We start from the raw sequence: 14,027 nt of genomic DNA, 5'->3' as shown, positions 1-14,027 counted from the left end.
GCTTGCATGTAAACACAATCATTGTCATATTTCAGTATTCATTTAAGTTGTTAAGGGACTAAATGGTGTCTGTCATTGTGTGGAACTTGGCAAGGCGATGCAGACCTGTAGCTTTATCTGTGGACTTTTGTTCACCAGTTAAAAAATAAAACAAAAACATGTGGGTACAAGTCTTGAATGACACTGCTCCAAAAGGAAAAGAGCAGAGGGAGCAACATGCAAGAATATACAGGAAGTGTACTTTTCTTAAGTCATGTTTTTTTTAATCTTATGAATATAGTATTTAATGCCATTCAGAATATGTTTTTGCCACATACATCAAAACAATAAGAATGGATCTGAAAGGAAAATATCAAATGGAGTTGCTTAATTCCCCAAGTAGAGATTGGAAATCAAAGTAAAGTAAATAAAGATGCTCTGCAAAGTTTCTGGAAAGGGACATAGGAATAAACTGTTACTGTAAAAAGACACCAGTGTCAACAAGAACTATTTCGAATAACATATACAATCCGGTTAATGGATTACCATTCTGAACAAATTAAATTATTGCATTAATTCAAATGTAATACACTCTATGTTGTTACGGATATTTATCCCTAATTAGTCATCCATTCTTCCTTCTATTGTGCAAAGAGGGTAGAAAGATGGTTGTTGTAATGAGATGCAACAGAGATGTCTTTACGAAATGTGTCTAGGTGACACATAGGAGGCCTGTAGATAATTTGGCAAATTTATTTTCCAATTCTTGCTCTTGGAGATCCACATCTGAAACAATATATTATTAGAATGTTTTAAGGAAGGACTGCTGATTGAGATGATGACATGTTGGTATAGTGGTTAGCACTGTCGCCTCATAGCGAGAAGGTTCCAGGTTTGCATCCTGGCCCTTTCCGACAGGGACAAGCGGTTGAAGATGAAAGAATGCTGTTTGAGATTAGCATATAAACAGAACGTTAATTAGATTTCCACCATGCATGGAGAGGCGCTGAAAAGAAATCATTCTTTAAATCACATACTCTTTTGACAAGTTCTGCAAAAGCGAGTTTTTTTGAGTGCATTACAGTGAGATTACTTTCTAGCCAAGGATGCTCAGAAGGCCACTGTAGCTCTTCTCTGTTAAAGCACTTTCATTGTGATAAACAAAACCTCTTTTTATGTATCTTGTGATCTCCAACACTGATCTAAATTCAGCTGGCTTTGCATTGCCAGGTCGGCTGCTTTGAAAAATGGCATCACCAGTTTCGCAAATGCACGCCCCTCGTATATCAGCTCCAACACTTTATCATTGTCCCGCAGTGCTTGGCGTGAATGTTTAGTGGAAAAACTCGCTCTTTAACTCAGAACTGCCTTGTCCTGCTGAGAGAGTATATGTCAAGACTCATCACTGCTGAATACAGTTCAATCCGTTTAACACGAGCAAAATGTTGGCAAATGATAGCAGTCTGTGACGATGTAGAATAAAGGACTGCTTACATGATCACCCCTGCTGAGTTCAAGCAACAAGATGCTTTGTGCAAACTCAGGACAAACATAAGGTACTAAAAGAGTGGTGATGTCTGCAGACTGGGCAACTTGATGACAAGGATTCTTTTTAGTGTGGGCAGCAAGAAACCACAGTGTATTACATTTCCTTTACTAGATAAATATGGGATGCTTGGACATAGGCCACATAAAAGATGCACTATCAAATGGGAGTACTTGGAAATAACGTCTGGAAAAGATGCAGATGACAAACATCTCAATTTTGCTGTGACCTTCGGAAAAGCAATTGAACTTTTCTTCTAAAATTGTATTGTTTTCATCTTAATATGAATAAGTAGGGATGACTTTACAATGAATGGGACAAAACAACAGATTAAAAGACAAGAAGCCTACAGTAATAAAGACAGTTTTTAGACTTTTCTTTCAGTGAGTAGTCTTTAATTGGTCAACATGGATCGTGGGCTGGGCAAACCTCTTTTTGATCTTTACTCGCATTTTCATGTATGTTATAGCATGTATGTACACGGTTATTTTTGTAAACTTGAAGATGCGGCCCAAATAGTACTGGTTCTTACCTCTAACAGGACAGCTTTCATTCAGATTTCCGATTCGTCAGCATCTTCTTTTTCTCTGCGTGATTGGCAAACATGACTTTAAGGTTATATCACCACCCATTGGTTTGGGATGCTCTTGACAGAGCTTCAATGTGTTTTTGCCTTTTCATTTGGACGGACAATGCTTATGCTGACAGGATTTTGTTTTTGTTTTTCTGAAAAAAAACCATGTTTTCAGTTTATACCTCAGCACTGTATTGCATGCATCCCATCAGGGGAGCCACTATATTTGGAAATACAGTAGATTAGAGAAGTTAGATGAAAGGGCTATTTCAACACACCCTTATGATGTATGATAGCACAGGGCAACACAACAGTCACACAGATTCCCATAGTTCAATCTGTCAGTTTTGTGACTTTTCAGCTGGAACATTGTTAGCAATAGGCAATGAGGAGTATATGGGCAATACTCCGTATACTGCTATTTTTTGTTCTGTCCCTCAAAAGGATCTTAGAATACATAGATGAAGCAATTTTATATACCACAAGTGATGCAGAGACTGTGGTAGGTCCACAGTAGTCACAGTATTCAGTAGTCACAATCCTATCAGCTTTCTTCAAACCAAGATCTTGGTTCAGAAGTTTTCCTTTGGCTCTCCATTTTAACCTTCAGTTTGATTGAGTGCTCTACTGCTTTGCCATGTGCGTAGTATACAGCTGTCCCATCACTCAATTCTCTCTCTCTCTCTCTCTCTCTCTCTCTCTCTCTCTCTCTTTCTCTCTCTCTCTGCCCTCCTCATCCACCAACTCTCCCTAGTTATTTATACAGTGGAATGTGCCAGGCCTTAGATTTTTGTGATGTTAGCAGGCCAACATCTCTCCTGTTACACAGAAAGACATCACTGCTAATTTTAGCCTGGCTCTGTTTGACTTTTCTCCCTCTACTGATCAGGGAAAGGGCCAATATTCAATCCACTACACCTACTAATGTGTGAGGTCATGCATCTCTCATGATTCATACCTTTTTTTTTACTGAATAATGTCTCTATATTCTTCTAAGTTCTGTATTTCATTGAGCAGTCAGTTAGTCAATCATTCATTCAAATGTGTTTTAATAAATAGCACACATGAGTAACTGAAATGTAAAACTGATAAAAAATAAAAAGATAATAATAAAATCTAAATATTTAAATATCTAAGTTTCTGTAACTTTGGGGCAGAGAGACAAGTTGTAAACACAACATTGAAATATTCTTATCATATGAAGTTGTTATGGCAAATGCAGCAGCAAATAGTTGCACATCCGACAGATGCAGAGCAACATTAGCATTCACTTAGGGTTTACCTGGACACCTCTGTTCTGGCCTCCACCAACTCATGAAAAAAAGATCTGCCCTTTAGCAGGTAAATGCTCCTCTATGCTCACCTACTAAGCTACGCATATGGCCAACATCTTCTCTCCCCATATGTATTTATGTTGGAGGTGATCCCTAAAAACAATATATAGCAATATACGGTATAGCATGGTTTATGGAAATTCAATAAATAAATAGTCGGAAATAACCACACGGTACAGCCTATTTTTGTATTCTCCTGTTTGAATTAAATACTTAAAATAAAATGCTCATGAATTAAATACAAATGTAAAGTACTGTATTTTCTCATTTTAATGAAAACTTTACTGCAAAATGAACATAACGTGCAAAGTCGTCCACATGACATAAATAGTGCCGTAAGTTGTCACGTTAACATTGTGATAGAAATGTATAACTGATGAGGCGGGCCGGCTCCGTGGTCGGCATTAAACTGGACTCGAAGGTGACGGTGGCAGAGAGGAGAACACTGGACAAACTGCGGGACATTATGGACAATTGCAGCCACCCCTTGCACACCGTCATCAGCAGCCATAGGAGTCTGTTCAGTGGAAGGCTGCTCCTGCCCAACTGTAGGACCAACAGGCTCAGGAACTCCAGGCCATCATCCTCTACAACTCCTCAGGAGGAAATAAAGAGGACAGAAGGGAAGGAGTGGGAGCCATTCACTGAGCAATTAATAATCTACTCTTACATACCTGGACACTTATCTTCTCATTTTTTGTGCAATAACTTTATCCACCACTTAAGTGCAATAATTTAATCTTGCTGCTCATTTCTGTCATATGCAGTCATACATATTTTATCTTATACATTTATTCTACACTTAACTTATCTGATTTAATTTTCTGTGAATTTTATTTGACCTGTATTCTTACATCTTCCTCACATATATTAACTAAGAGTTAATTGTTTACTGTTTATTGTTTTTTTAATACTTTCTGTATTTATGTAGCTAAGAGTTTACTGGTTTTCCTATACTGTATTTTTTATACCTCCCTTGTGTTTTTGTAAGCTGCTGGAAACTCTATTTCCTTGCGGGAGTCATCCCAAAGGATCAATAAAGAGAAGTCTAAGTCTATATATGCATATATATATAGACTTAGACGTTAGAAGTATATATATATATATACATATTGTTTCGAGGATTCCTTTCCAAATAAGGACTTTATCTCATTATATTACAATATCTTCTCATGTTATCTAATACTGTTGATAACATTGATAATGTAAAGTTAGATTATAAAGCCCAAACTGCAATTTTCAAATGATATTCCCTCAGGTATTTCAGATAAAATTTTACTGAGAAATTTGACTCAATGTGCTTGTTATTGTTGGACTAACTTGGACTTAATTGTGTATCATGAAAGGATTGTTTCCAGCCCGGCCCTATAGGTTGCTTACAATGTGGTTTATCAGAGCTTTCTCACTGAAAACAGCTGACTGCTACAGCTGAGAAAATGAGGAGAACAAAGACTGAATCAGAACAGTAAAGTTGCAGCCTTAAAACCAAATCCGTTACCTGAAAGACACTAAAATCCTTCATAGGGCTGAGGGGGACTGCAGAGTTGGGGAGCAGTTATCTCTAGGTCACTTTAGGTGACACCTTGAGCATTACATATATTATATACTCTATGGGGGAATTGCTGGGTTTATGCCTACTCTGTAAAGTATCCTGAGATAACTTTGGTTATGATTTGGCACTATAAATAAAATTGAATTGAATTAAATTATATTATATCATATTATATTGTACATGGTCCGATTGTTCATATGAAAATGTGAATGAGTGGAGCTTTAAACGTGCATTAACACATTCTTGGCCACTTGGGAGCCATGGAAACAAGCTGTAAACAGAGAACTGAGATATATTGATCCGATTAATGTTGCAAACAGTTGCCTATTTACGCATCCAGTTGATACAGAGCAACATTAACTCTCCTTTAGAGTGATGTTTCTGGAGGTTGAAGATGGTGGTGAGACTGAACCAAACAGTAAGCTGCAAGCAGTAAAACCAATAGACTGAGCTAAAAGATGCTAAACGCTACATAGAGTTGACTATTCACTGTGTGATAAATAATTACAGTTCAGTAAATAACTGATATAAGCTATATTGCCTGTTTAAAGCTTAGAGAGTAGTTTGCTGTTTGGAGAGACCTAATACTGGGAACTTTAGATGTCCCCACTGAGCATGACCATGGCCCCTTTCCAGTGTGCTAGGATAGTTTCCTCACCATGTTGTCTTCCTCCTGACCTGGGCCATTAATGTGTGTGAACAGGTGGAGCTGCAGTTACACCGTGGAAATCCCCTGCATCGCCATAACAGTACACCCCATTTCCAATGAAGTTCGGACATTGTGTAAAACGTAAAATAAAATAGAATTTGCAAAATTTTCAAATCTTTTTCAACCTATATTCAATTGAATACACTACAAAGACAAGATATTTAATGTTTAAACTGATAAACTTTATGTTTTTTTTGCAAATATCCACTCATTTTGAATTCGATACCTGCAATCAAAAACAGCTAGGACAAGGGCATGTTTACCACTGTGTTACATTACCTTTCCTTTTATCAACACTCAATAAGCATTTGGGAACTGAGGACACTAAATGTTGAAGCTTTGTAGGTGGAATTCTTCCCCATTCTTGCTGTATTTCGTGTTGTATTTTACGCTCATAACGCGCCACACATTTTCAATGGGAGTCAGGTCTGGACTGCAGGCAGGCCAGTTTAGTACCCGCACTCTTTTGCTATGAAGCCACGCTGTTGTAGCACGTGCAGAATGTGTCTTGGCATTGTCTTGCTGAAATAAACAGGGACGTCTCTGAAAAAAGACATTGCTTGGATGGCAGCAGATGTTGCTTGAAACCTGTATGTAACTTTCAGCATAGATGGTGCCTTCACAGATGTGCAAGTTACTCATGATGCCATGGGCACTAAGGGCGCACTCACACTGCCCTTCCGCACCGGGCCAAAACAGGTTTTACGGGTAAAGCCTAGCTCGTTTAACCAGTGTGAGTGCAACCAGTCCGCCCCTAGCTGCGGCCAGCTGGCCGTCCACGGCCCGTTTGAGAGAGGTGGGCTTTTGTAAAGCGTGTTTGCACATGTAAAAGCACGAGCGTGCGCACCTGTACGAGCACAACGCCTACGGTGGCTCTCACATCATTTTATCTGCGCCTGTTCGGACATAGAAAAAAAACGGACCATGCGCGGACATTTAACAACAACAATGGCGGTGAAAGGCTCACGTTGGTGTGATGCGGAGATGGAGTGTTTACTGCAGATTTGGTCAGATGAAAATATTCAAAAACAGTCGGACAAGACGCACGAAAACTCAGAAGTCTATGGAAAGATTTGTAAACAAAGCGACGCATCGCAATGACGTCAATCAATGCGTGTGACGTGTTACGGCGTGATGACGTATGGACAGGCAAGAAGCATTTGCGCGAGGCCCAGGCAGTGTGAGTACAAACGGGCTGGCCAGCAGGGGGAGGCGGAGGGGGGGACAAGTACCCTAAAGCCCGGGGCGCGGTGCGGAAGGACAGTGTGAGTGCGCCCTAACACACCCCCATACCATCACAGATGCTGGCTTTGCACTGATAAAAGTCTTGATGGTCTTTTCCTGGAGGAAATGACGTCCATGATTTCCAAAAACAATTTGAAATGTAGACTTGTCAAACCACAGCGCACTTTTCCACTTTGCATCAGTCCATCTCAGATGAGCTCGGGCCCAGAGAAGCTGACGCCGTTTCTGGGTGTTGTTGATTTATGGCTTTCACTTTGCATGGTAGAGTTTTAACTTGCACTTGTAGATGTAGCTACAAACTGTATGAACTGACAATGGTTTTCTGAAGTGGTCCTGAGCCCACGTGGTAATAACCTTTACAGATAGTGTCGGTTTTTAATGCAGTGAGGGATCAAAGGTCACGAGCATTTAATGTTGATTTTTAGCCCTGCTGCTCAGATTTCTCCAGATTCTCTAAATCTTTGGATGATATTATGGACTTTAGATGATGAAATCCCTGAATTCCTTGCAATTGTACATTTAAAAAACCTCCCTGCAGAAAACTGCAGAACATGCAGTCTGCCAGGCCAGCTACACTGAATTCTCTGACCACTTTTTACGATTTAAATGTGGTATTTTATTTTCAGCACAGCGTTAAGACTATTGTTTACCTTTTAATGCTTATATCCTTAGTGAAGTACCAGTAACTAGATTCTGGTTTTACCATAGGAGGTTGTACAGTAAACGCAGAACAGTAGGGGTGATATCCAGTAAAGAAAATAAAGGAATATTAACTAGTCATGTATCCAGATGAAGATGAAGAAACCAAAAGAAAACAACTCTGATTAGTTTCACTAATTTACTTTAGTTGGACATATATCTCATATATCTCATCATATATTTTTGGCTGCAAAATGCATCACTTGGAAACAAAATGGAATCCAGTAGTGTAAAAGTGAATTATCACTTCATTGTCTTATACGCAGTAAGTATTTTTGACAATATATTGAAGTTCTTCCACTTGTGTTGTACAGTAGGTTTGATTTCCTTACAGACACAAGACAAGACAAAGAAGAACGGATTAGTTCTTGCTCTCGATTCGAGAAAATTCCTGGAACAAGTTGATTTTCACTCTAGCCAGCCTGGTCTCACCTAAAGGCGTGTGAATGTCACGCTATTTCTCTCAAGCCATCTCGCGTATAATTACAACGCATTTCATGTTTTTTGCGTGTCATTTCATGCCATGTAGTCTCAATTGACTTGTATAGTGCAGAGATGGCGTTGTCATTTGACGCACAAATGTCATTGAGGGAAAACTCGTGTTCGTATTTCCCCGCCACCTTGCAGAGAAATACGAAGTGGTGGAGCTTTCTGTCAGAGGGTTGTTTTTAAATCAATATTTCATGTGAAGGATGGCTGAAATAACGGGCGTGAAATGCCCTAACCCTAACCCTAACCCCTAACCCTAACCCTAACCCTAACCCTGGGGAACTACGGGCGTTAAATGACACGCGAAAGGCTTAATATGCGTAGACATGCACGCGAAAAGTCATGAAAGTCATGAAAAGTGGCGTGCTATTTATACGCCCTCCCATGAGACCACGTAGCTCTAGCAGCATGAAATTATTTCATGTTCAGTGGTACTTAAAACACACTGAAACACTAAAACACATGACCACCCTTTAAAGTTCTTTGAAAAACAAGTTCAGGGAAAGGAATTTGCTGGCTGTAAAATAAAACAGAACTAAAACTGTGAAGCTAAAAGAGGCAAGCTTTAGGGACTGCAGGGTTGGGTAATAATTATTTATGGTTTCATCACTACAAGGCACCTTACATATAGTAATTCTGCCTGTTCTTAATATAAAAACATACTGTATGTGAGGCTTGCCCTGTCTCCTAAAAATTGAATTACAATACAACTAATTTGTATTGTCAATTACGTGTTGATGGAAACGTATTTTGTCCCAGATCAGATCCAGGTAGGGAGCAGACGTGGGTGGATGGATGATTGGTGGATGATTTACCCCATGTACAGTTTTTGTACATGGGTGTATACATGTTTATTTTTGCTGTAAAGTTGAACATTTTAATATGGGGCTCGATGGGGATTGACTTGCTTTTGGAGCCAGCCTCAAGTAAGGAACTTGGAACTTCTGTGTCTGAGGTGTCAGAGGAAGTAGTTAACCACGAGTTTAAAACTGCAACCGTTTCATCATGTGCGCCTGTTGCTACTGATGTCCAAATGAAGCTTCATGAAGCATTGGTTGTATTTGTTGACCCCACTAGATGGAGCTCTTGGTTTAAAGAAAAAGGCTCAATCAATGGTAATTCAGTGTGTTTTCAACCCTTTGTTGAACAGAGAGCTCCATCTAGACTCAGAAAACAAAGAAACTCAGACAGTTCAGACAGTCAGAAAATAAAGAAAATGCTTCATGAAGCTTCATTTGGATATCACTACCTGTCGCTGTTGCAAAGACATGTAATCCAGGTAATGTAACGTAATGTAATGAAGACAAATTTGCTTACCTCAAAATTGAAAATGCACTTGTAGTTCTATGTGAACATAATAAGAAGATTGTAATATTGCATTAAAGGTGCAGCATCAGTACACACTGGATGTGTGAATGTAACCATAAAACAACTTCAAATGAAAGCTGGATAGACTGGCAGCCTCTGCCCTATTGAATTCATGTAAGAAAAAAAGGTCCACATAAAGTGCAGCTGCCAAGAAAATGAAAAAGGCACTCTCCATGGCCCGGTATTACGGTATCAACAAACCTTGTAATTAATAAGCTTGTAGGTATTTACTATTATGAACTTTTGTGGCTGAAACCTTTGGATATTTATTATGAGTTATTAATGATGTACATGTATGACGCTGTAAACTTAGTGCCTTTTTTTTAGCCTTTAAAACGTGAATTCACTAAGGTTTGTGCGCAAACTCTCAGCTCGCTCAGTGTGTTGTTTTGTCCTGAACACAACATGCTGCTATGTGAATTGAAATGTCATTTCTAAGCTTTGCTATTTCTGTATACCCTCAGGGGAAAGATTCTTACATACTGAGTCATGTTAGAATATTCAAGTATTATTAAACCACATGCATCAAACATCAGCAACAGCTGAAAATGCTGTGCTCAATAATAGCTGTATTATTTTATACGTGTGTAGCAGTGAGTATGGCAATCAAATCAATCATGTCCGTTGGAAATAGAACTGCTTTGTGCAGTCGGTCTGTGCAGCCAGTAACACATTTGCTGCAAGAGCTATGCAGAGGAGGTCCCTTTAGCTGTTGCAGTGATTTTCCCCTTCTCTGCCGACAGCACAACATCGGCTCGTTACACCAGTTGAAGAATAAGACACATGGGGAGGAAGGAAAAATGAAAAATGTCAACCAGTGCTGTAGAACACTGATCTCAAGAGGGCTGGATCACTCCCACTGGTTTTTCTGCCTATCGGTGTGCACTGCCTGTGGGGTGGAACACAGCGGGGGAAGATGCTTACACTGTCGTTGGCTATTGTGTGGACGGGGGGGCTCCCTCAGAGTGGATGATATGCATTCAATAGACATTTCCACCTGCGGATGGAGAGCTTTGCTTTATGCTTTTCAGAAACGGATTCTCTCAGAAGAAGTGCTAACACTCTGAGGTGCAACTTGTTATATAATGGAGCAAAGTGCCTTCTTTCAATTTTTCTTTGCATTTGATTGAGGAGCTTTTACCTGCACGTCAGCAGATATAACAAGTTGAATCTTTTATATCCAAGCTAGATATTCATTGCTGATGTCTTCATAGAAAATGTCCTGATTTAGGCGTGTAGTAATGGCTCGGAACCCCCAGTGTATCTCGGGGAATACCCTGCTGCTGAATGTAAGCCAAGACAAAAAATACCTGTCGAGGACATACCAACAGTGGCCATGAAAACAAATCCAGACCAAAGAAAAAATCAGGCAAGTGCTATTTTATGTTATCTTTGAAAATCACACATCTATTTACTATACACTGTTTCAACCATTTACTACATGCACAACATACAACTGTAACATATTCCATGTGAAATGTTGACAGAGGCATATTATTAACAGTACTGCTCAAAAACTGGCCACACAATGTTTTCGCACTTGACGGTGTCAGATGCATTGACAATGATTTAAGGAGATGAAGATACTCCAATAGAAACTCTGATTAGAAATAACCAAGCTCATGGCACCACCATAGCTTTGAACTAACTTTGAAAAATTGACAGTTTCACTTAAATGCTAATGTACTGTGTTGTTTCAGACTGATACATTATTATCTTCGTTATTGTAAGATACACATATTGAGAAACTATTAATATCCTGAAATGAAAGCATCTTCTAACCCTAGTGTTACAATGGGAGTGTTAAAAATTAGCAGGATTTAAAATTTAATACACGCACACACACACACACACACACACACGCACACACACCTCTTTAAAATGTCACAGCAGCACAGCGAGCAAAACTAAGACATTTAGTGGTACCCAACAAAGTATAAATCTCATTATGGAGGGTGTAACTTGAACTACTGTATGTGGTTTTCTGCAGGGCTGCAGTGACAGGTCTATGAACCGCTCTTTCCTGGGATTATTGTGGCATTTGTACAGTAATACCCCACGCAGTCAGCCACTGCCACCGTACCCCTGTGAAGCCACCGACTAATTAAGCTGTACAATGTTTAATCCCTTCCTCTTTGGGAACTTACTACTAGAGATGTGCTTTAAGGCAGAGTTGAAGAAATAAACTCAATTCAAAGTAATTTTAAGTTATTTTCACTATATTTGGATGAAACTTCTCTAATTTACAAATGCAATGGCATCCACCTTTTTCAACTAAAGCCCCTTTCACACAGCCTGTTCAAGGGGGGACTGCTGTGCTGATTTTTCTCCTCACTGTTCGTACAAACAAAGGTACGAAAACTGAATGAGGGGACAGAGTTGTTACCCTGGCAGCGGAGACAGTAACGGAGCCGGATCAACGTCTGTGTGAAAGAGACAGTCGGCATAGGGGACTCCAAGCACACACACTAGTCGTTCTATTTGTTGTGTTACACGTCACGCCTCTTTTGCTTTCAGAATGCTGGATATGTTTTCTAAAGCCACACACTTGGGCAGTATTGTGCAGACGTTTTGTTCGGTGAAAAAAACACAAAGCCCGTCGAATGGCAGAACTTTTTTTTACGGCAGTATTGTGGAATCTCTGTAAAATATGCTTAAAATTCATCATAAGAAGTTCATACCAAAGCGCTTACCAGAATCTCAGAGGAAGAAGCTGGGGTTTGTCTGGTGAGACATTTTGTTTTAGTCAATCAAATTTATGCAGTCCTTTAGTGTTCAAATTGTGTGTATATCCATGTTTGCCATGTCTCCTTCCTTTGCCGTTTCTGGCATAATGCTATTTTTATTTGAACATTACCACCCTCAACTGTCAATCAGTGTAATGGCAGGAATGTGTATGGCGTCTCCTATGTGTGTGTGCATGTACACAAAAAACGGGGACCTGTCCCAATTCCATACTTCAGTACTACTGAATACTACATAGTCATCTACTGTATATTATACTGTTTTTGCAATTAGTATATTGAAAATAATAAATACTTATGAATATGTCTTATACTAACTGGAAATTATATAATACTTGAATGAAACGTCAAGCGTCAATGAAACTGCACCAAAGTCATTGGAATACATCAGCAGGGAAGCATAAATGTGATGCCAATCTAGATGCTGAGATATGTCGCTGGATAAGTGAAAACTCTGACCTGGCACGAGATGAAATGCCATGGATCCCCAGATTTAGTAGGATGTATCTTCTGAGGAACATGTTTGTTGAGATATTACAGTTTGTGGTGGGCTGACAGACCTTGCTATCACTCGAGCCACACCACCACTATGGCTAAAAACTAGTGTACCTTTAATTTAATTATCTTGTGCAAACCCAGTCTTAAATTTGGCACTGTCATGCAGCATTTACAGTGTCACCTATTTTCTAGCCTGTAAAAATGTACAATGACGGCCATCTTGGAGATGTCGCAGCAATGTTTGACTCTTTTCTCAAATTTGAACAATTGGTTGATGAATAACTGACAATGTACCTGATTTAGACAAAGCCTTGACCAATCTGACCCATGGTTAGCTATAAGAACAGCAGTTAAATAAATATAGTTCAAACTATTTTATGGCCTTTCTGAATACATACATTTTTATTGGATTGTGTCACTGTCATTTGGTTTGTGAACACTGCCTCAGTATTTGAGATTTTTGACGGACATAATCCTATTGTGTTCTCTTACTGCAAGCAAACAACAGATAGCTTCTCTTTGTATTTAAGTCGTTCCACCTACTGTGAAGCAAACACCTCATGAGAGCGGCTTGGATGCCAATGACTCAATAGTGCTTTCTATTTTGAGTTCTACCAATGACTGAATTTTCTCTCAATCCGCGGAAAATAGTCATGCCTTTCAGTTGGTGTAGCTGAAACAATTGCTTAGGTTAGAAATGGCTAAAATGGATTTTTTTGCTCCTACATATTATATTCCCTATACCTTAACATTAACATGCAGATGCTGATGAGTTAATTATGAATTATGAAGACTCAGCAACTATTCAACTGCAGCAAATTTAGTACATTTATTTGAGCTGTGCTGATGAGGCCCTGAGGGGGACAACTCTCAAATAATCAAACAAATGAGGTACAATGCAATGGAAAACTAAACTTGTAGCTGAAGGAGGATAATTTAATCTTTTAACCTTTTTAAAATACATATAGTGACATATTTAAGACTAGTGTGGCTTTTTTTCCACAAAGCTGGAATTCTGCTCTCAAATATTGCACTTGATTGCAATGTCACCATCCACATGAGTTTGCACTGGGATTTTATTACTTTCCTTTCACCCAACTATATTCAAGTGAATAGTAGTCATTGATTCCAATAGCAACAGTGTGCTCTCTGGTCTTTTCTGCTGCTACTATGGAAACCTGGTTTTCCATTAGCGCCGAAAGATCCAAAAATTTTATATTTAAGTTGGTCAATGGTTTCATACTATTAGTGATGTGAATGACATAAACTGACAGGAAGTTCACAAGGGCC

General features: G+C 39.2%; 1 protein-coding gene across 1 annotated transcript in view; it reads left to right on the top strand.

The window, feature by feature from the left end:
* spegb (striated muscle enriched protein kinase b) overlaps nt 1-14,027 on the top strand; it is a 48,160-nt gene that overhangs the window by 1,330 nt on the left and 32,803 nt on the right. The window lies entirely within an intron of this gene.

This window comes from Echiichthys vipera (genome assembly GCF_963691815.1).
Source record: "Echiichthys vipera genome assembly, chromosome: 10".
Taxonomy (NCBI): domain Eukaryota; kingdom Metazoa; phylum Chordata; class Actinopteri; order Perciformes; family Trachinidae; genus Echiichthys; species Echiichthys vipera.
The sequence above is the reverse complement of the archived record's forward strand: the minus strand, read 5'-3'. Positions and strand labels throughout refer to the sequence as shown.